The sequence below is a fragment of the Pristiophorus japonicus genome, chromosome 20 (genome assembly GCF_044704955.1).
Source record: "Pristiophorus japonicus isolate sPriJap1 chromosome 20, sPriJap1.hap1, whole genome shotgun sequence".
NCBI lineage: Eukaryota > Metazoa > Chordata > Chondrichthyes > Pristiophoridae > Pristiophorus > Pristiophorus japonicus.
In genome coordinates this window covers 35854361-35865888 of record NC_091996.1, presented here as the reverse complement: position 1 = coordinate 35865888, position 11528 = coordinate 35854361, and the positions used below count along the sequence as shown (strand labels likewise).

Below are 11528 nucleotides of genomic sequence, written 5' to 3'. Positions count from 1 at the left end.
GGATTGGTCAGATGCGCCCGTGACGTTTGATCGCTCGCGCGGAGGGCGGGCAGGCGGCCATTTTCCGTTTCCGGAGTGGCTTCGCCACCGAGCTGTCTGTGGCAGCCATTTTCCCCCCTAGTGGTTTTTTTTAAGTGTTTGACTTTCGGGTCGGACCCTTGAGAACATGTGCGGTGGGTTGCCGGCGTCTGTTTGGTGATTTTCCGCCCGCGGAGGGGAGAGTGGGGAAGCCGCGGCCTCCGCCTCGGCTGCAGTAACACCAGGAGTTTGATTTGTGTGTGTGTGTGTGTGTGTGCTGTGTGCGCGGTCTCATGGTCGGCCAGCGCCACCCCCTCCTCCCTCCTCATCATTAGCATCCCCCCCCCACCCGCCTTCTGATGGTGTAGTTTGTGGGATCGCTTCACACAGGCGCTGCCTCAGCTCTGGGGGATGGAGGCAGCCGGCGCTCTTCATGTGCGGCTTTTCATCTAGCCGGGCTTAACTCTCTACCTGCCTTGTGCCTTCCGTCTGCAAGGGAGGGCTGGCTGATCCGCTGCGATTATTAGAAAAGCTCTCGGGGGACAAAACCTGTGGCTCGCTGCAATTCCACAACCACACAAGCCTCACCACCACCAGCATCTCCCGGGGAGATTGGTTCCGTTCCAGCTGCAAAGAGTTCACTTCAAAGCCACATGCACCACATCAGCTGCATGCAGATGAGGTAATAAGAGGGTTCACAATCATTTACACTGTTTATTACAACAAAGAGGGATATGTTGCATGCCACATGTAATATGATGTTGAGAGTGTGGCCTGATTGCTGCATATACTCCTCAGTGCTGTATGCGTCTGATCTGGCTTTCAGATGCCTAGCAATGAGTGCAAACTGTTTATTTTATAAATGCCTGACGGGATCATTCTGCTAAATACGAATTTATAGGGTTAAGATTCATGTGTACATTTTGCAATGGTTAATTTGTCTTTTTAATTACTAGAATCCCAGTTGTAAGAGGAAACGTAGCCCTTAATGGAGCTTTCTGTCCATTTATTTATTGTTTTATGTTGGACTGTCATGGACGTACTATCTTGTAAAATTTCAAGAATTGCATGGACAGTAAGCTCCAGTTACAGTTTTGGGAAGGGGAATGAAGTAATCACTTGCAGTGAAATATTGTGTAGTGCTGACTCTTGTGTGGATTTGTTTTTTGAGGCTACAGTCAGACATGAAACGATTTCCTTCATAAGAGTTTCTTCCCTAAAATGCCCAAATTTTCGGGAAGAAACTCTTATGAAGGAAATCGTTTCATGTTTTAATTAGTAAAACATTATCTGCAGCAATAAATATAAACACTAAGGAATTTAGTCTTGCTACTTTACTAGAATAGTTTGTGCAAGTTTCAAATCATCAGAGACTTTTCTGTGTTTGACTGATGTGATGGTTTTACCAAAAAAGCTTTGCGAATGGAGAAGAATGCATTTTTCCATGATTTATTTCTCTGGTAACTTTCTTTCTCCTCACTACTGTTCTGCTTAGTAGGCCTGTGATGTGGGTGCTAGTACCTTGCCCACGTGGCTATTATGCCACCAATGAACCTTTGTCAGACTGCAGATGGCATCACTGCCAACCCAATCTTTACGTCCATGCTTCCAGCATGAATCTCTGGAAAGTGATCAATAGCAAGAATTCGAATGATTTATTCTCCTCATTTCCCCCTGCCTCTAATTCAGGGACATAAAGGCCAATTATAGCACCCAGCTGTGGAAAGCTTGCTTTGCGTGGCCAAAGGATTGAACATGGAACCTTTCATTAGTGTGGCTGTGCTACTTGTGACTGAATTAGCTGAGCGATTGGGAGCACTAGAAAGGAAGATTTGAATGTAATAGTGCTTTCATGTACCAATGTTGATTTGGATGACTAAATATTTGGAATCAGTTCAATGGTGATCGTGGTTAAAATTGATATATCTGCAGATTTTTCAATGAGTAAAACACAAAGCATCCACCAAGCTACTTACAAAAATGATATTCTGTGTCTGGTTGATTCTATTTTCAAATGCAGTTGGAAATTAGATTAGTGTCCAGTCAAGCTTCTGGTACTTTAGCTTGGGAATGTTGAGTACTTCACTTATTCAGCCCACTTGTGTGCAAAACCTGGTGTGCTGCGGAAAGGGAGAATGAGCATAGGGAGTGATCGTGATTTGAAGTTTTCATGAGAAATGGATGGAATTGTGGAATATGACCCCTAAAATGTGGGTTGAGATCCCATGTCATAAATATGAAATTTTGACTTCCATTCCCCATAAGCCAATGAAAACTAATGGCCCTAGTTATAAATAGATGGGAAATTGTGCTCAGAATCTCAGAATTCCATGCAATAAAAATGGAACCTGAATTATTTTTAGTCACCAGGGTTCCTGATTATGACCACTATCACTAATAACAGATCTAAGAACTGTGTGGTATTTGGCTTGATTCATTTAAAATTTCCAGTGGAATGTTTTTGACAGTCTGAGCACTGCTAGTTGAGCCTCATAATTATTAGCAACAATTGCCGTTAGTAGGAATCGAGCCTGGCTGACTCAGGGGAGATTGAGCACATTTCAGGGAGACTTCTGGTTTTGTGCACTACACGTGTAATGAATCTGGGTAGAGTTTGTCTAAAAATGTGGGAAAATTTAACAAACAATCTTAAGTAATTTGGTTCTTGTTTTCATTTGTAACCACAGTGAAGGTAGAGCAGTCTTGTTATCCAGCTCCTGTGTAGAGGGTGGCAGGGTTTTGAGTTTTGTAAATTTAAAGATCCTGCCAGACTAAATACTGGTGATGCTTGTTACTGTACTACAGACTTGACCTTACAAAGGCCTTTTACACTGTCAACCGCAAGGGTCTATGGAGCGTCCTCCTCCGTTTCAGATGCCCCCAAAAGTACGTCACCATCCTCCGTCTGCTCCACGACAACATGCAAGCCATGATCTTTTACCAACGGATTCATCACAGACCCAATTCACGTCCAGATCGGGGTCAAGCAGGGCTGTGTCATCGCCCCAACCTTCTTCTCAATCTTCCTCGCTGCCATGCTTCACCTCACAGTTGATAAGCTCCCCGCTGGAGTGGAACTAAACTACAGAACCAGTGGGAAGCTGTTCAACCTTCGCCGTCTCCAGGCCAGGTCCAAGACCACTCCAACCTCTGTCGTCAAGCTACAGTAGTCAAGCTACAGTACGCGGGCGATGCCTGCATCTGTGCATATACAGAGGCTGAGCTCCAGGACATTGTCGACGTATTTGCAGAGGCATATGAAAGCATAGGCCTTGCGCTAAACATTAGTAAGACGAAGGTCCTCCACCAGCCTGTCCTTGCCACCCGGCACTGCCCCCCAGGCATCAAGATCCACGGCATGGCCCTGGACAACGTGGACCACTTCCCCTATCTCGGGAGCCTCCTATCAACAAGAGCAGGCATTAACGACGAGATCCAACACCACCTCCAGTGCAACCTTTGGCCGCCTGAGGAAAAGAGTGTTTGAAGACCAGTCCCTCAAAACTGTCACCAAACTCATGGTCTACAGGGCTGTAGTAATACCTGCCCTCCTGTATGGCTCAGAGACGTGGACCATGTACAGTAGACACCTCAAGTCACTGGAGAAATACCACCAGCGATGTCTCCGCAAGATCCTGCAAATCCCCTGGGAGGACAGACGCACAAACGTTAGAGTCCTCATCCAGGCCAACATCTCCAGCATTGAAGCACTGACCAGCTCCGCTGGGCAGGCCACGTAGTTCGCATGCCAGACATGAGACTCCCAAAGCAAGTGCTCTACTCAGAACTCGTCCATGGCAAACGAGCCAAAGGAGGGCAGAGGAAATGTTACAAGGACACCCTCAAAGCCTCCCTGATAAAGTGCGACATTCCCACTGACACCTGGGAGTCTCTGGCCATAGACCACCCTAAGTGGAGGAAGTGCATTCGGGAGGGCGCTGAGCTCCTCGAGTATCATCACTGACAGCATGCAGAAATCAAGCGCAGGCAGCGGAAGGAGCATGCGACAAACCAGGCCCACCCTTTCCCTAAATGACTATCTGTCCCACCTGTGACAGAAACTGTGGTTCTCGTATTGGACTGTACAGCCACCTAAGAACTCTTGCTAAGAGTGGAAGCAAGTCTTCCTCGATTCTGAGGGACTGGCTATGATGACTACATATTTGTGATGGCGAATTAATATGGCCACTGCAGTGCATTGCACTTCTACTTCAGACAGTCTTCAATCAGTCTCGCCAGAACTTATTGACCCAGATTTTACTGAGGACATCCCTGCATCTACAGTGTAGGAATCCTTGAATGGCACAAATGAAAGAGGAAATTATGGAGTAAGGCATTAATTACGCCACTCGGGATTTCCAGGGACTTTTGTGCTGCTCCGTTGTTACCTTTGCTGAAAACAGAAAGTAATTATCACAACTTCGTCCCCATTAAAATCTGAAGAAATTGCAATTTTCCAGCGTTTAATCAGTTTTTGCGAATGCAGGAAAATATGGAGTAAGTTGCTGGTGGTGAGGATGGTGCAGTAGATTGTGAAATGTATGGTACATTTTGCCCTACCTGACCACCACTGCCGTTAAATATCGCCCTCCAAGCGGCCGGCCTAGGTGACAATACTTCTTGTAGCGACTGTTGTTGATGTCCGTCGATGCTGCAGGGGGCGGGAGCGAATATCACATCTGGGGCGCTGTGCACCAAATGACGTCACGATCTACGGGGCACAAGAGGACGAGACGGTAAGTGTTGGCGCCAGCGCAATACTGCCAGAGAAGTTCGTTTGCGTCGGTGAATTCGTCACGCCTGGTCGGTAACCCCTGAGTGCACTGTTACCACACCCTGCAGGCACTAATGAGAGGCACAAAGCAGCCGGATTTCTCCCCCATAATCTTCCCAGTCAGCCATCAGCGTGAAAGTTGTGTCTTATTCATTATTGACATAGACAACTTCATCATTAGTGCAACGTCACTTGTGGAATATGTGTGGCATCGATATTTTCTTCCTATGTGCATCATTTTACCCGGCCACATTAAATTTTAATGTTCTGTCCACTTACATATTCTGGCCAGCTCATTCTGTAAGTTCTAAGCTGCATCTGATTCCAATGCCCCACCTAGTTTGGTATCATTTTCAAATTTGATCAATTTGCATTGAGTTTCTGAAACCAAGTCAAACAAGTGTTCCCAACACACATTACTGAGGCACCCCCTCAATATTTCTACCCACACCCTCTTTTTCCCCCACCCTCCCCAATACAGGTATCCGCTACTAAGTACATATTTGTTCTACTCCTCAGCCAATTTCTTACCCATTCCCAAATGTTTACCCTGGATTCCTGCAGATCTGACTAATAGCATTTTGGTTGGAATTTAGTGAAATACCTTTGGAAAGATCTCTAAATGATAAACACTATTGGAGCCTACAGGTGTCGGAGACAATTACATATGTAATCGGGTGTGGGAACACAAAACTTTTAAACGATGACAGGACATGGATTTTAATATATAGATGTATTCCAATCACTGAGTCTTCTAAGTAAAAGTGTACGTAGCGTATAGTAACTGCCAAATGTTTTTGACCAGTAAGTGAAGATGAAATAACTTGGGAATTAATCTGCAGAATTCATGCTCCTCTATGGGATTGTTTATATAAATATAGGTTAGAGACACATTTATCAAATACAGAAGCAACTATTGTTTTTTAAAGCGTATTTTTAGAAAAGCCATAAGTAGCAGAACATTTTCAAGCCATCTGTCAAATTAACCGAAACAGTTCAATTCAGAAATCTCTCAAATTCATATTCTTGACTTTTGCGTTTTCTATTTGATTTGGGAACTTTGAGAAATACTCTAAAGTTGTCTCTGGTTTGAAACTGGCACGGGGATCTTGTGTATTCGTTTGAAGGTGTAAGGTGGCTTCTAATAATAATTGTCTTCCTTTTGCTGACCTTCGTGTGAAAATAATGTTGTTTAGCTGACAGACCAGGAGCTATTGACCTGGGCTAGTGTGAGTCAGTTTCTTATCCAAATCACTCCTCTGTCAATTGGTGCATTTAAAAATGAACTGGATGAATGGCTATCAACTGGCCTACAAATTGTAGGAATGTGTGCAGCTAAATCAAACGTTGTGTGGAATATGATGTTTCTTAAACTCATGGGATCTTGGAAACATGCCGAGAAAGGATAAATAATGTGGGATATTCTGGAGTTTGTTGATTGCCTTTGATGGAGTTGAATTTACATAATCTGTGGAAAGGGTGGTCTGTCCTCTAATGTTTTTGAGGTGTATTGGGAAATCAAGCTATACTTGTAACCCACTGTTAAAAGCAAGTGTAGAAACCAGTTGTTCACCTGGACGTATATGCAAGTGCAGTTTGCTATTTTTGTTTTTCGCTTGCAAATGAGTTGTGTATGAAACATGCTAAGTGCCAAATTATTAACAGAATTAGAACTTAAATCTGATGTCATCTGTGTTTTTGTGAAGTCCGTAAAAGGAATGTCTAATTTTGGACCATAATGTTTTTCTGGGATAGAAAACAAGTTAATTTTAGGTCTGTTTTAAGAATTGCATCCTGTTCGCAATGGCTTAGTAGCTAAATGCACCAGCAGTGTGAAAGTGAGCCACACAGTCCAGTAAAGTCTAATTCTGATCTCTGGTTTGCTAGAGCAGCAGGAGGGGAAGCTGACTGGTCTTGGTACCTCTGGGCCAGTGAGGGGAAAATCAGTTAAATGCCATGAAGGTCCTATACTCAAACGGCCAGTTATGTTGCTGTGAGAAAAACTGAAGGAGGCTCGAATTGCCATATGGCCTATTCCTGCTCTTATTTCTTATGTTATGATTGAAATTGGTACTCAGTTATTTGAGCTGCGAGTGTCTATGAACTGCATCCCAGCTTGAGTTTGTGCATTTAAGTGGGTGTGGTCAAGAAAGCCATTCAAATGTTATTTTTAAAATGGACTACATGTGCTTTACGGTAACTGTTGTATACAGTTTATAAGCCCCAATTTTGCCCAGTGATTTTTCTGGCGCTAAAGCTTAGTTTAAAAAGATTCCACAATGTTGGGGCGCCGGCGTCGACTACCATTGGCAGGATGTTTGGCACCCATACATTCTGCCGCTGGTGTACGTTGAAAAGTAGCATTCGGGCCATAAGGCCAACATTCATCATTAACGATATTTTTTAAATCGGCGCACAGACACGAGAAACACCGTAGGAAAAAGCCTTGCCTGCAGTTAAAGAAATCCACGCTGGCCCGCTCCTATCCCCTGCCGAAGGGACACCCTGGCTATTTTTCATCATCTTTCCGGAACTTTAAAAATAAAACATCAACTTTATGGAACTTTAAAAATAAAACGGATGAAAGAAAACTTACCATTAATGCTACCCCTTCGATGATAGAACTGTAAGCATTCAAATAAAACAAATCTTCACCACCTTTTCCATCGATGTCCCAAGTGGCCCAAAATTTTCAAAGATGTTCCTGAAGTCCAGGGAAGCCTTCTAAATCCACACGGCAGGCAAAATTACCAGATGAATAGGAGTCTTCAACCCAAAAACATGAGGGGCAGCCTTCTCCCAATCCTCCACACACAGCCGACTCGATTTTTTTTTGTTTTGCGCATGCGCTGTGCGTTTTAGGCGTGCACTCTAAGCACCACACCCGCCCCCCCCCCCCCCCCCCGAGATCGATTCGGGTAGCGCCGGTGCGACAGGATGATTATGTTTGCTGGAAACTTGGGATTTTTTTTTCCCAGTGCAGATGGTCCACAACGAAACATGCGTATAGGTCAGTGTACGTTATTTCTGCTTGGGCAAAATTGGGGCCTATTATTTCTGAAACATTCCCACAGGATATGGCCTGTTAATAAGCATCTCCAGTATGTAGCAGTTTCTTTAAAGCAAACATTTGGTGCTTGTACATTGCAATACTAGTTTCAGGAGATCACCATTATACTGTTCTCCTGGAGTTCCCTTGCTTTGTTTACATCTCCACCAGGCGCCAGACAGAAATGGAGAAAGAGGCTTTCCACTGCCGCTAAAACCAGGTAAATCGAGCAATTACTGGCTGTGTTGCATGAACAAACTTCCTGAGGATTGGTTGATGCCTCAAAAGTTTACATTTTCACTGGCAGTGGGTTGAATCATGTTGAATTTCATGGGGCAAGAACCAGGATCTAAGAAGTATTACAACCTATAATAGAAAAATAAAATAGATTTATTTATTTTTCTTGGATTCAAAAAATTATGATAACGTTAACTGAATTGCTGTTTCTTTTCACATTGTCCTATGATTTGCTGCAATTCAGAACCCAGTGCTTAGAATTTATTTATTTCAATTCTAAATGTACAGTGGGGATGTCAAAGTCCAGGCAACTCATTCTTATTTTTCTCTTATTTATTAGTTTGTCTTGTTTAAATTTAGTGGGCGTGGTGTTTTTGGAAAGGGCTGTTTAAGAGCTGTCAGATCATTGTTGGATAAATCCGAATTCAAAACAGGATTGGTTCGCATCAGTAACTTGTGATGTATGCAAGTTAATGATGACATGAATTATTTAAACTCTATATGTGACCTCTGCAGTTCCATGGTAAGCATCGAAGTGGTGCACAAAAACGAACAGGTGATGCACCTGTTCTGATGAACATGAATTGCCATTCGTCCCTGGTGGTACTGCGTTTTCCTTTTCCCTGTTTTTGTTATTGAGGATGCACATTTTTTCCATGGGGCTTCTCCCATTCCTTCCTTTCCTAAAGACCATGGCTCCTTCACTCTGATATCCTACTTAACTGGCTGCTATACACGTGTGTGCCTCAACAGCGAGTGCTGGAAGTATCTCAATCCTAACGTTACTCTACATCCACACTTGCATCGAGAGAAAGCCTTGTTTTTTTTTCCTCCTGCTAACCCTGATAAATTTTGAGCTTCTATTGTTGGCTTGTCTGAGATCAGCTAAGTACAAACCAACGATCGAACCTGCAACCCACCTAGTGTGTGATTCAATTACTTAACAAGTGGTGTGGAAAGAGTCCCTTAACATTTTTTTCTAATCTAAATTTAAAAGAAAACCATGTTTTTAATAAATAAATGTACTTTATGGCTAGGCGCCTCTAGTTTCCTTTAGGGTGTATGTAGTTTTTTTTTCTCTCTCAACCCTTTTTTTTGTACAGTGAGGAGACTGGCTTCAGGTTTATTCATATTTCTGGCCAAGCAAGAATAATGTTCATGATGGAAGCACTAACCTGTCTCAAACTCTCTGTTTGTGATTGGAAGGTAAATTGCTTAGCCTTTTGTACTGAGTGAAAGTTCATGAAGACAAGGAATCTATTTTTGCAGTTTTAGCAATGTTTGAACTCATCGGTCATGTATGTTAGCTTGGCTGGGTCGGTAGTACTCCTGCCTCTGGTTCAAAAGCTTGTGGGTTCAAGCTCCATGTCAGGAATTGAGCACATAGTGACAGGACAGTGAGGGAATGGTATGACAGAGGGCGCTCCTTTCAGACGAGACGTTCAAGACATTGGGGGCAAAATTGTGGTTGGAGGCTTCCTTCGCACGAATGCTTCCGGCCTGAAAAAAGTCTACAAAAGTACCTGGTGGTCCCAGAGGAACATAGAGATTCCGGTCGGAGACCTAGATTCGCTGTGCAGCGCATGGGAAGATGCCTTTACGTACGTACGCCAAGCTGGAGTCACGTGGGCCTGGACCATCAATCACTATGCAGTATTCTCATTGATAAAAATGGGAGCTGTTTGTACGGACTCCCATTACTATCATAGAAACATAGAAAATAGGTGCAGGCGTAGGCCATTCGGCCCTTCGAGTCTGCACCGCCATTCAGTAAGATCATGGCTGATCATTCACCTCAGTATCAATGAGAAAACCCACTAAAACACCGAAACACAGCATAATAAATAAATAAAACACCTCGCATATTTAAAATTTTTGGAATTTTTTTTTTAATAGTGTTAAAAATAAACTTAATGGTCAGGATTTTTAATATAAAAGAGTATTTAAATTTTTATATGTTTTAAAACTCTTACACTGGTAAAAGTAAGCTATGTGCCTGGTTTTACCAGGCGTAAAAATTTGAAGGACATTCTCTGGGCATGAGTTGGGCAAATAGCCCAATCTCTCCCGCGTGGATGTCCTGCTCATCGCGCCCTGAAAATTGGCTTTTGCGAGGCCTTGCCAGGTCCGCACGCACTTTGTATGCACCCGCTAAGACTGGAATTTTCGGCCCATCATCATTGTCTCCTGCTTTGCCAAGTGGTGCAGAGTCCTGTGGGCCAGAGAGACCTAGAACAAAGGCACAAAAGTCACCAACCAAAGTGCAATGAGCGAGTCTGATGAACGCAGAGGTGAGCACTCATTGGTGGTAGCAGAAAAGCTCCTTCGACACCAAAGTTGAATATAATTAGGAGGACAAATTGGGTGTGTGTGTGTGTGTGTGTGTGTGTGGGGTGGGGGGGTGTGGTGGTGGTGGGAGGGGGGTGTGGGGGTGGGTGTGTGTGGGGGGAGGGTGGGGTGTGGATGGGGGAGGGTGGGTGTGTGTGGGGGAGGGTGGGTGTGGATGGGGGAGGGTGGGTGTGTGTGGGGGGGGAGGGAGGGTGTGTGGGGGGGGGAGAGGGTGTGTGGGGGGGAGAGAGAGTGTGTGGGGGGAGAGAGAGTGTGTGGGGGGGAGAGAGAGTGTGTGGGGGGAGAGAGAGTGTGTGGGGGGGGAGAGAGGGTGTGTGGGGGGGGAGAGAAGGGGGTGTGGGGGGGAGAGAGGGTGTGTGGGGGGGGAGAGAGGGTTTGTGGGGGGGGAGAGAGAGTGTGTGGGGGGGGAGAGAGTGTGTGTGTGTGTGGGGGCGGAGAGAGAGTGTGTGTGTGTGTGTGGGGTGTGTGTGTGTGGGGGGGGGGGAGAGTGTGTGTGGGGGGGGGGGGGGAAGTGTGTGGGGGGGAGGGGGTATATGTGTGTGGGTGGGGTGTGTGTGCGCGCGCGTGGGGGGGGTGTGTGTGGGGGGGGGTGGTGTGTGCGTGTGGGGGGGTGTGTGTGTGTGCGTGTGGGGGGGGTGTGTGTGTGTGCGTGTGGGGGGGGTGTGTGTGTGTGTGTGCGTGTGGGGGGGGTGTGTGTGTGTGTGTGTGTGTGCGTGTGGGGTGGGGGTGGTGTGTGGGGGGGGGGTGTGGGGGGGGGGGGGTGTGTGTGTGTGCGTGTGGGGGGGGTGTGTGTGTGTGCGCGTGTGGGGGGAGAGCGTGTGTGTGGGGGGGGAGGCTGCTCTCTCCTCCGGCCCTTCGATCATTTTGAGTGCTCCCCCTCCCCACCCCGGTTGCCACGCTCCCGCCCCCACCCTGGTTGCCACGCTCCCCACCCCAGTTGCCACGCTCCCCCCACCCCCCCACCCCAGTTGCCACGCTCCCTCCCCACCACACCCGGTTGCCATGCTCCCCCCCCCCCCCCCGTTGCCACGCTCCCACCCCAGTTGCCACGCTCCCCCCACCCCCCCACCCCAGTTGCCACGCTCCCCCCACCCCCCCACC

General features: G+C 46.1%; 1 protein-coding gene across 3 annotated transcripts in view; it reads left to right on the top strand.

Moving 5' to 3' along the window:
• The first annotated feature begins 49 nt into the window (after positions 1-49).
• LOC139232481 (zinc finger protein 618-like) overlaps positions 50-11528 on the top strand; it is a 121115-nt gene continuing 109636 nt past the window's right edge. For all 3 annotated transcript variants that reach the window (XM_070862751.1, XM_070862750.1, XM_070862749.1), the window contains exon 1: positions 50-700. The gene's annotated coding sequence lies outside the window, so the exon portion shown is untranslated. The remainder of the gene's footprint in view (positions 701-11528) is intronic.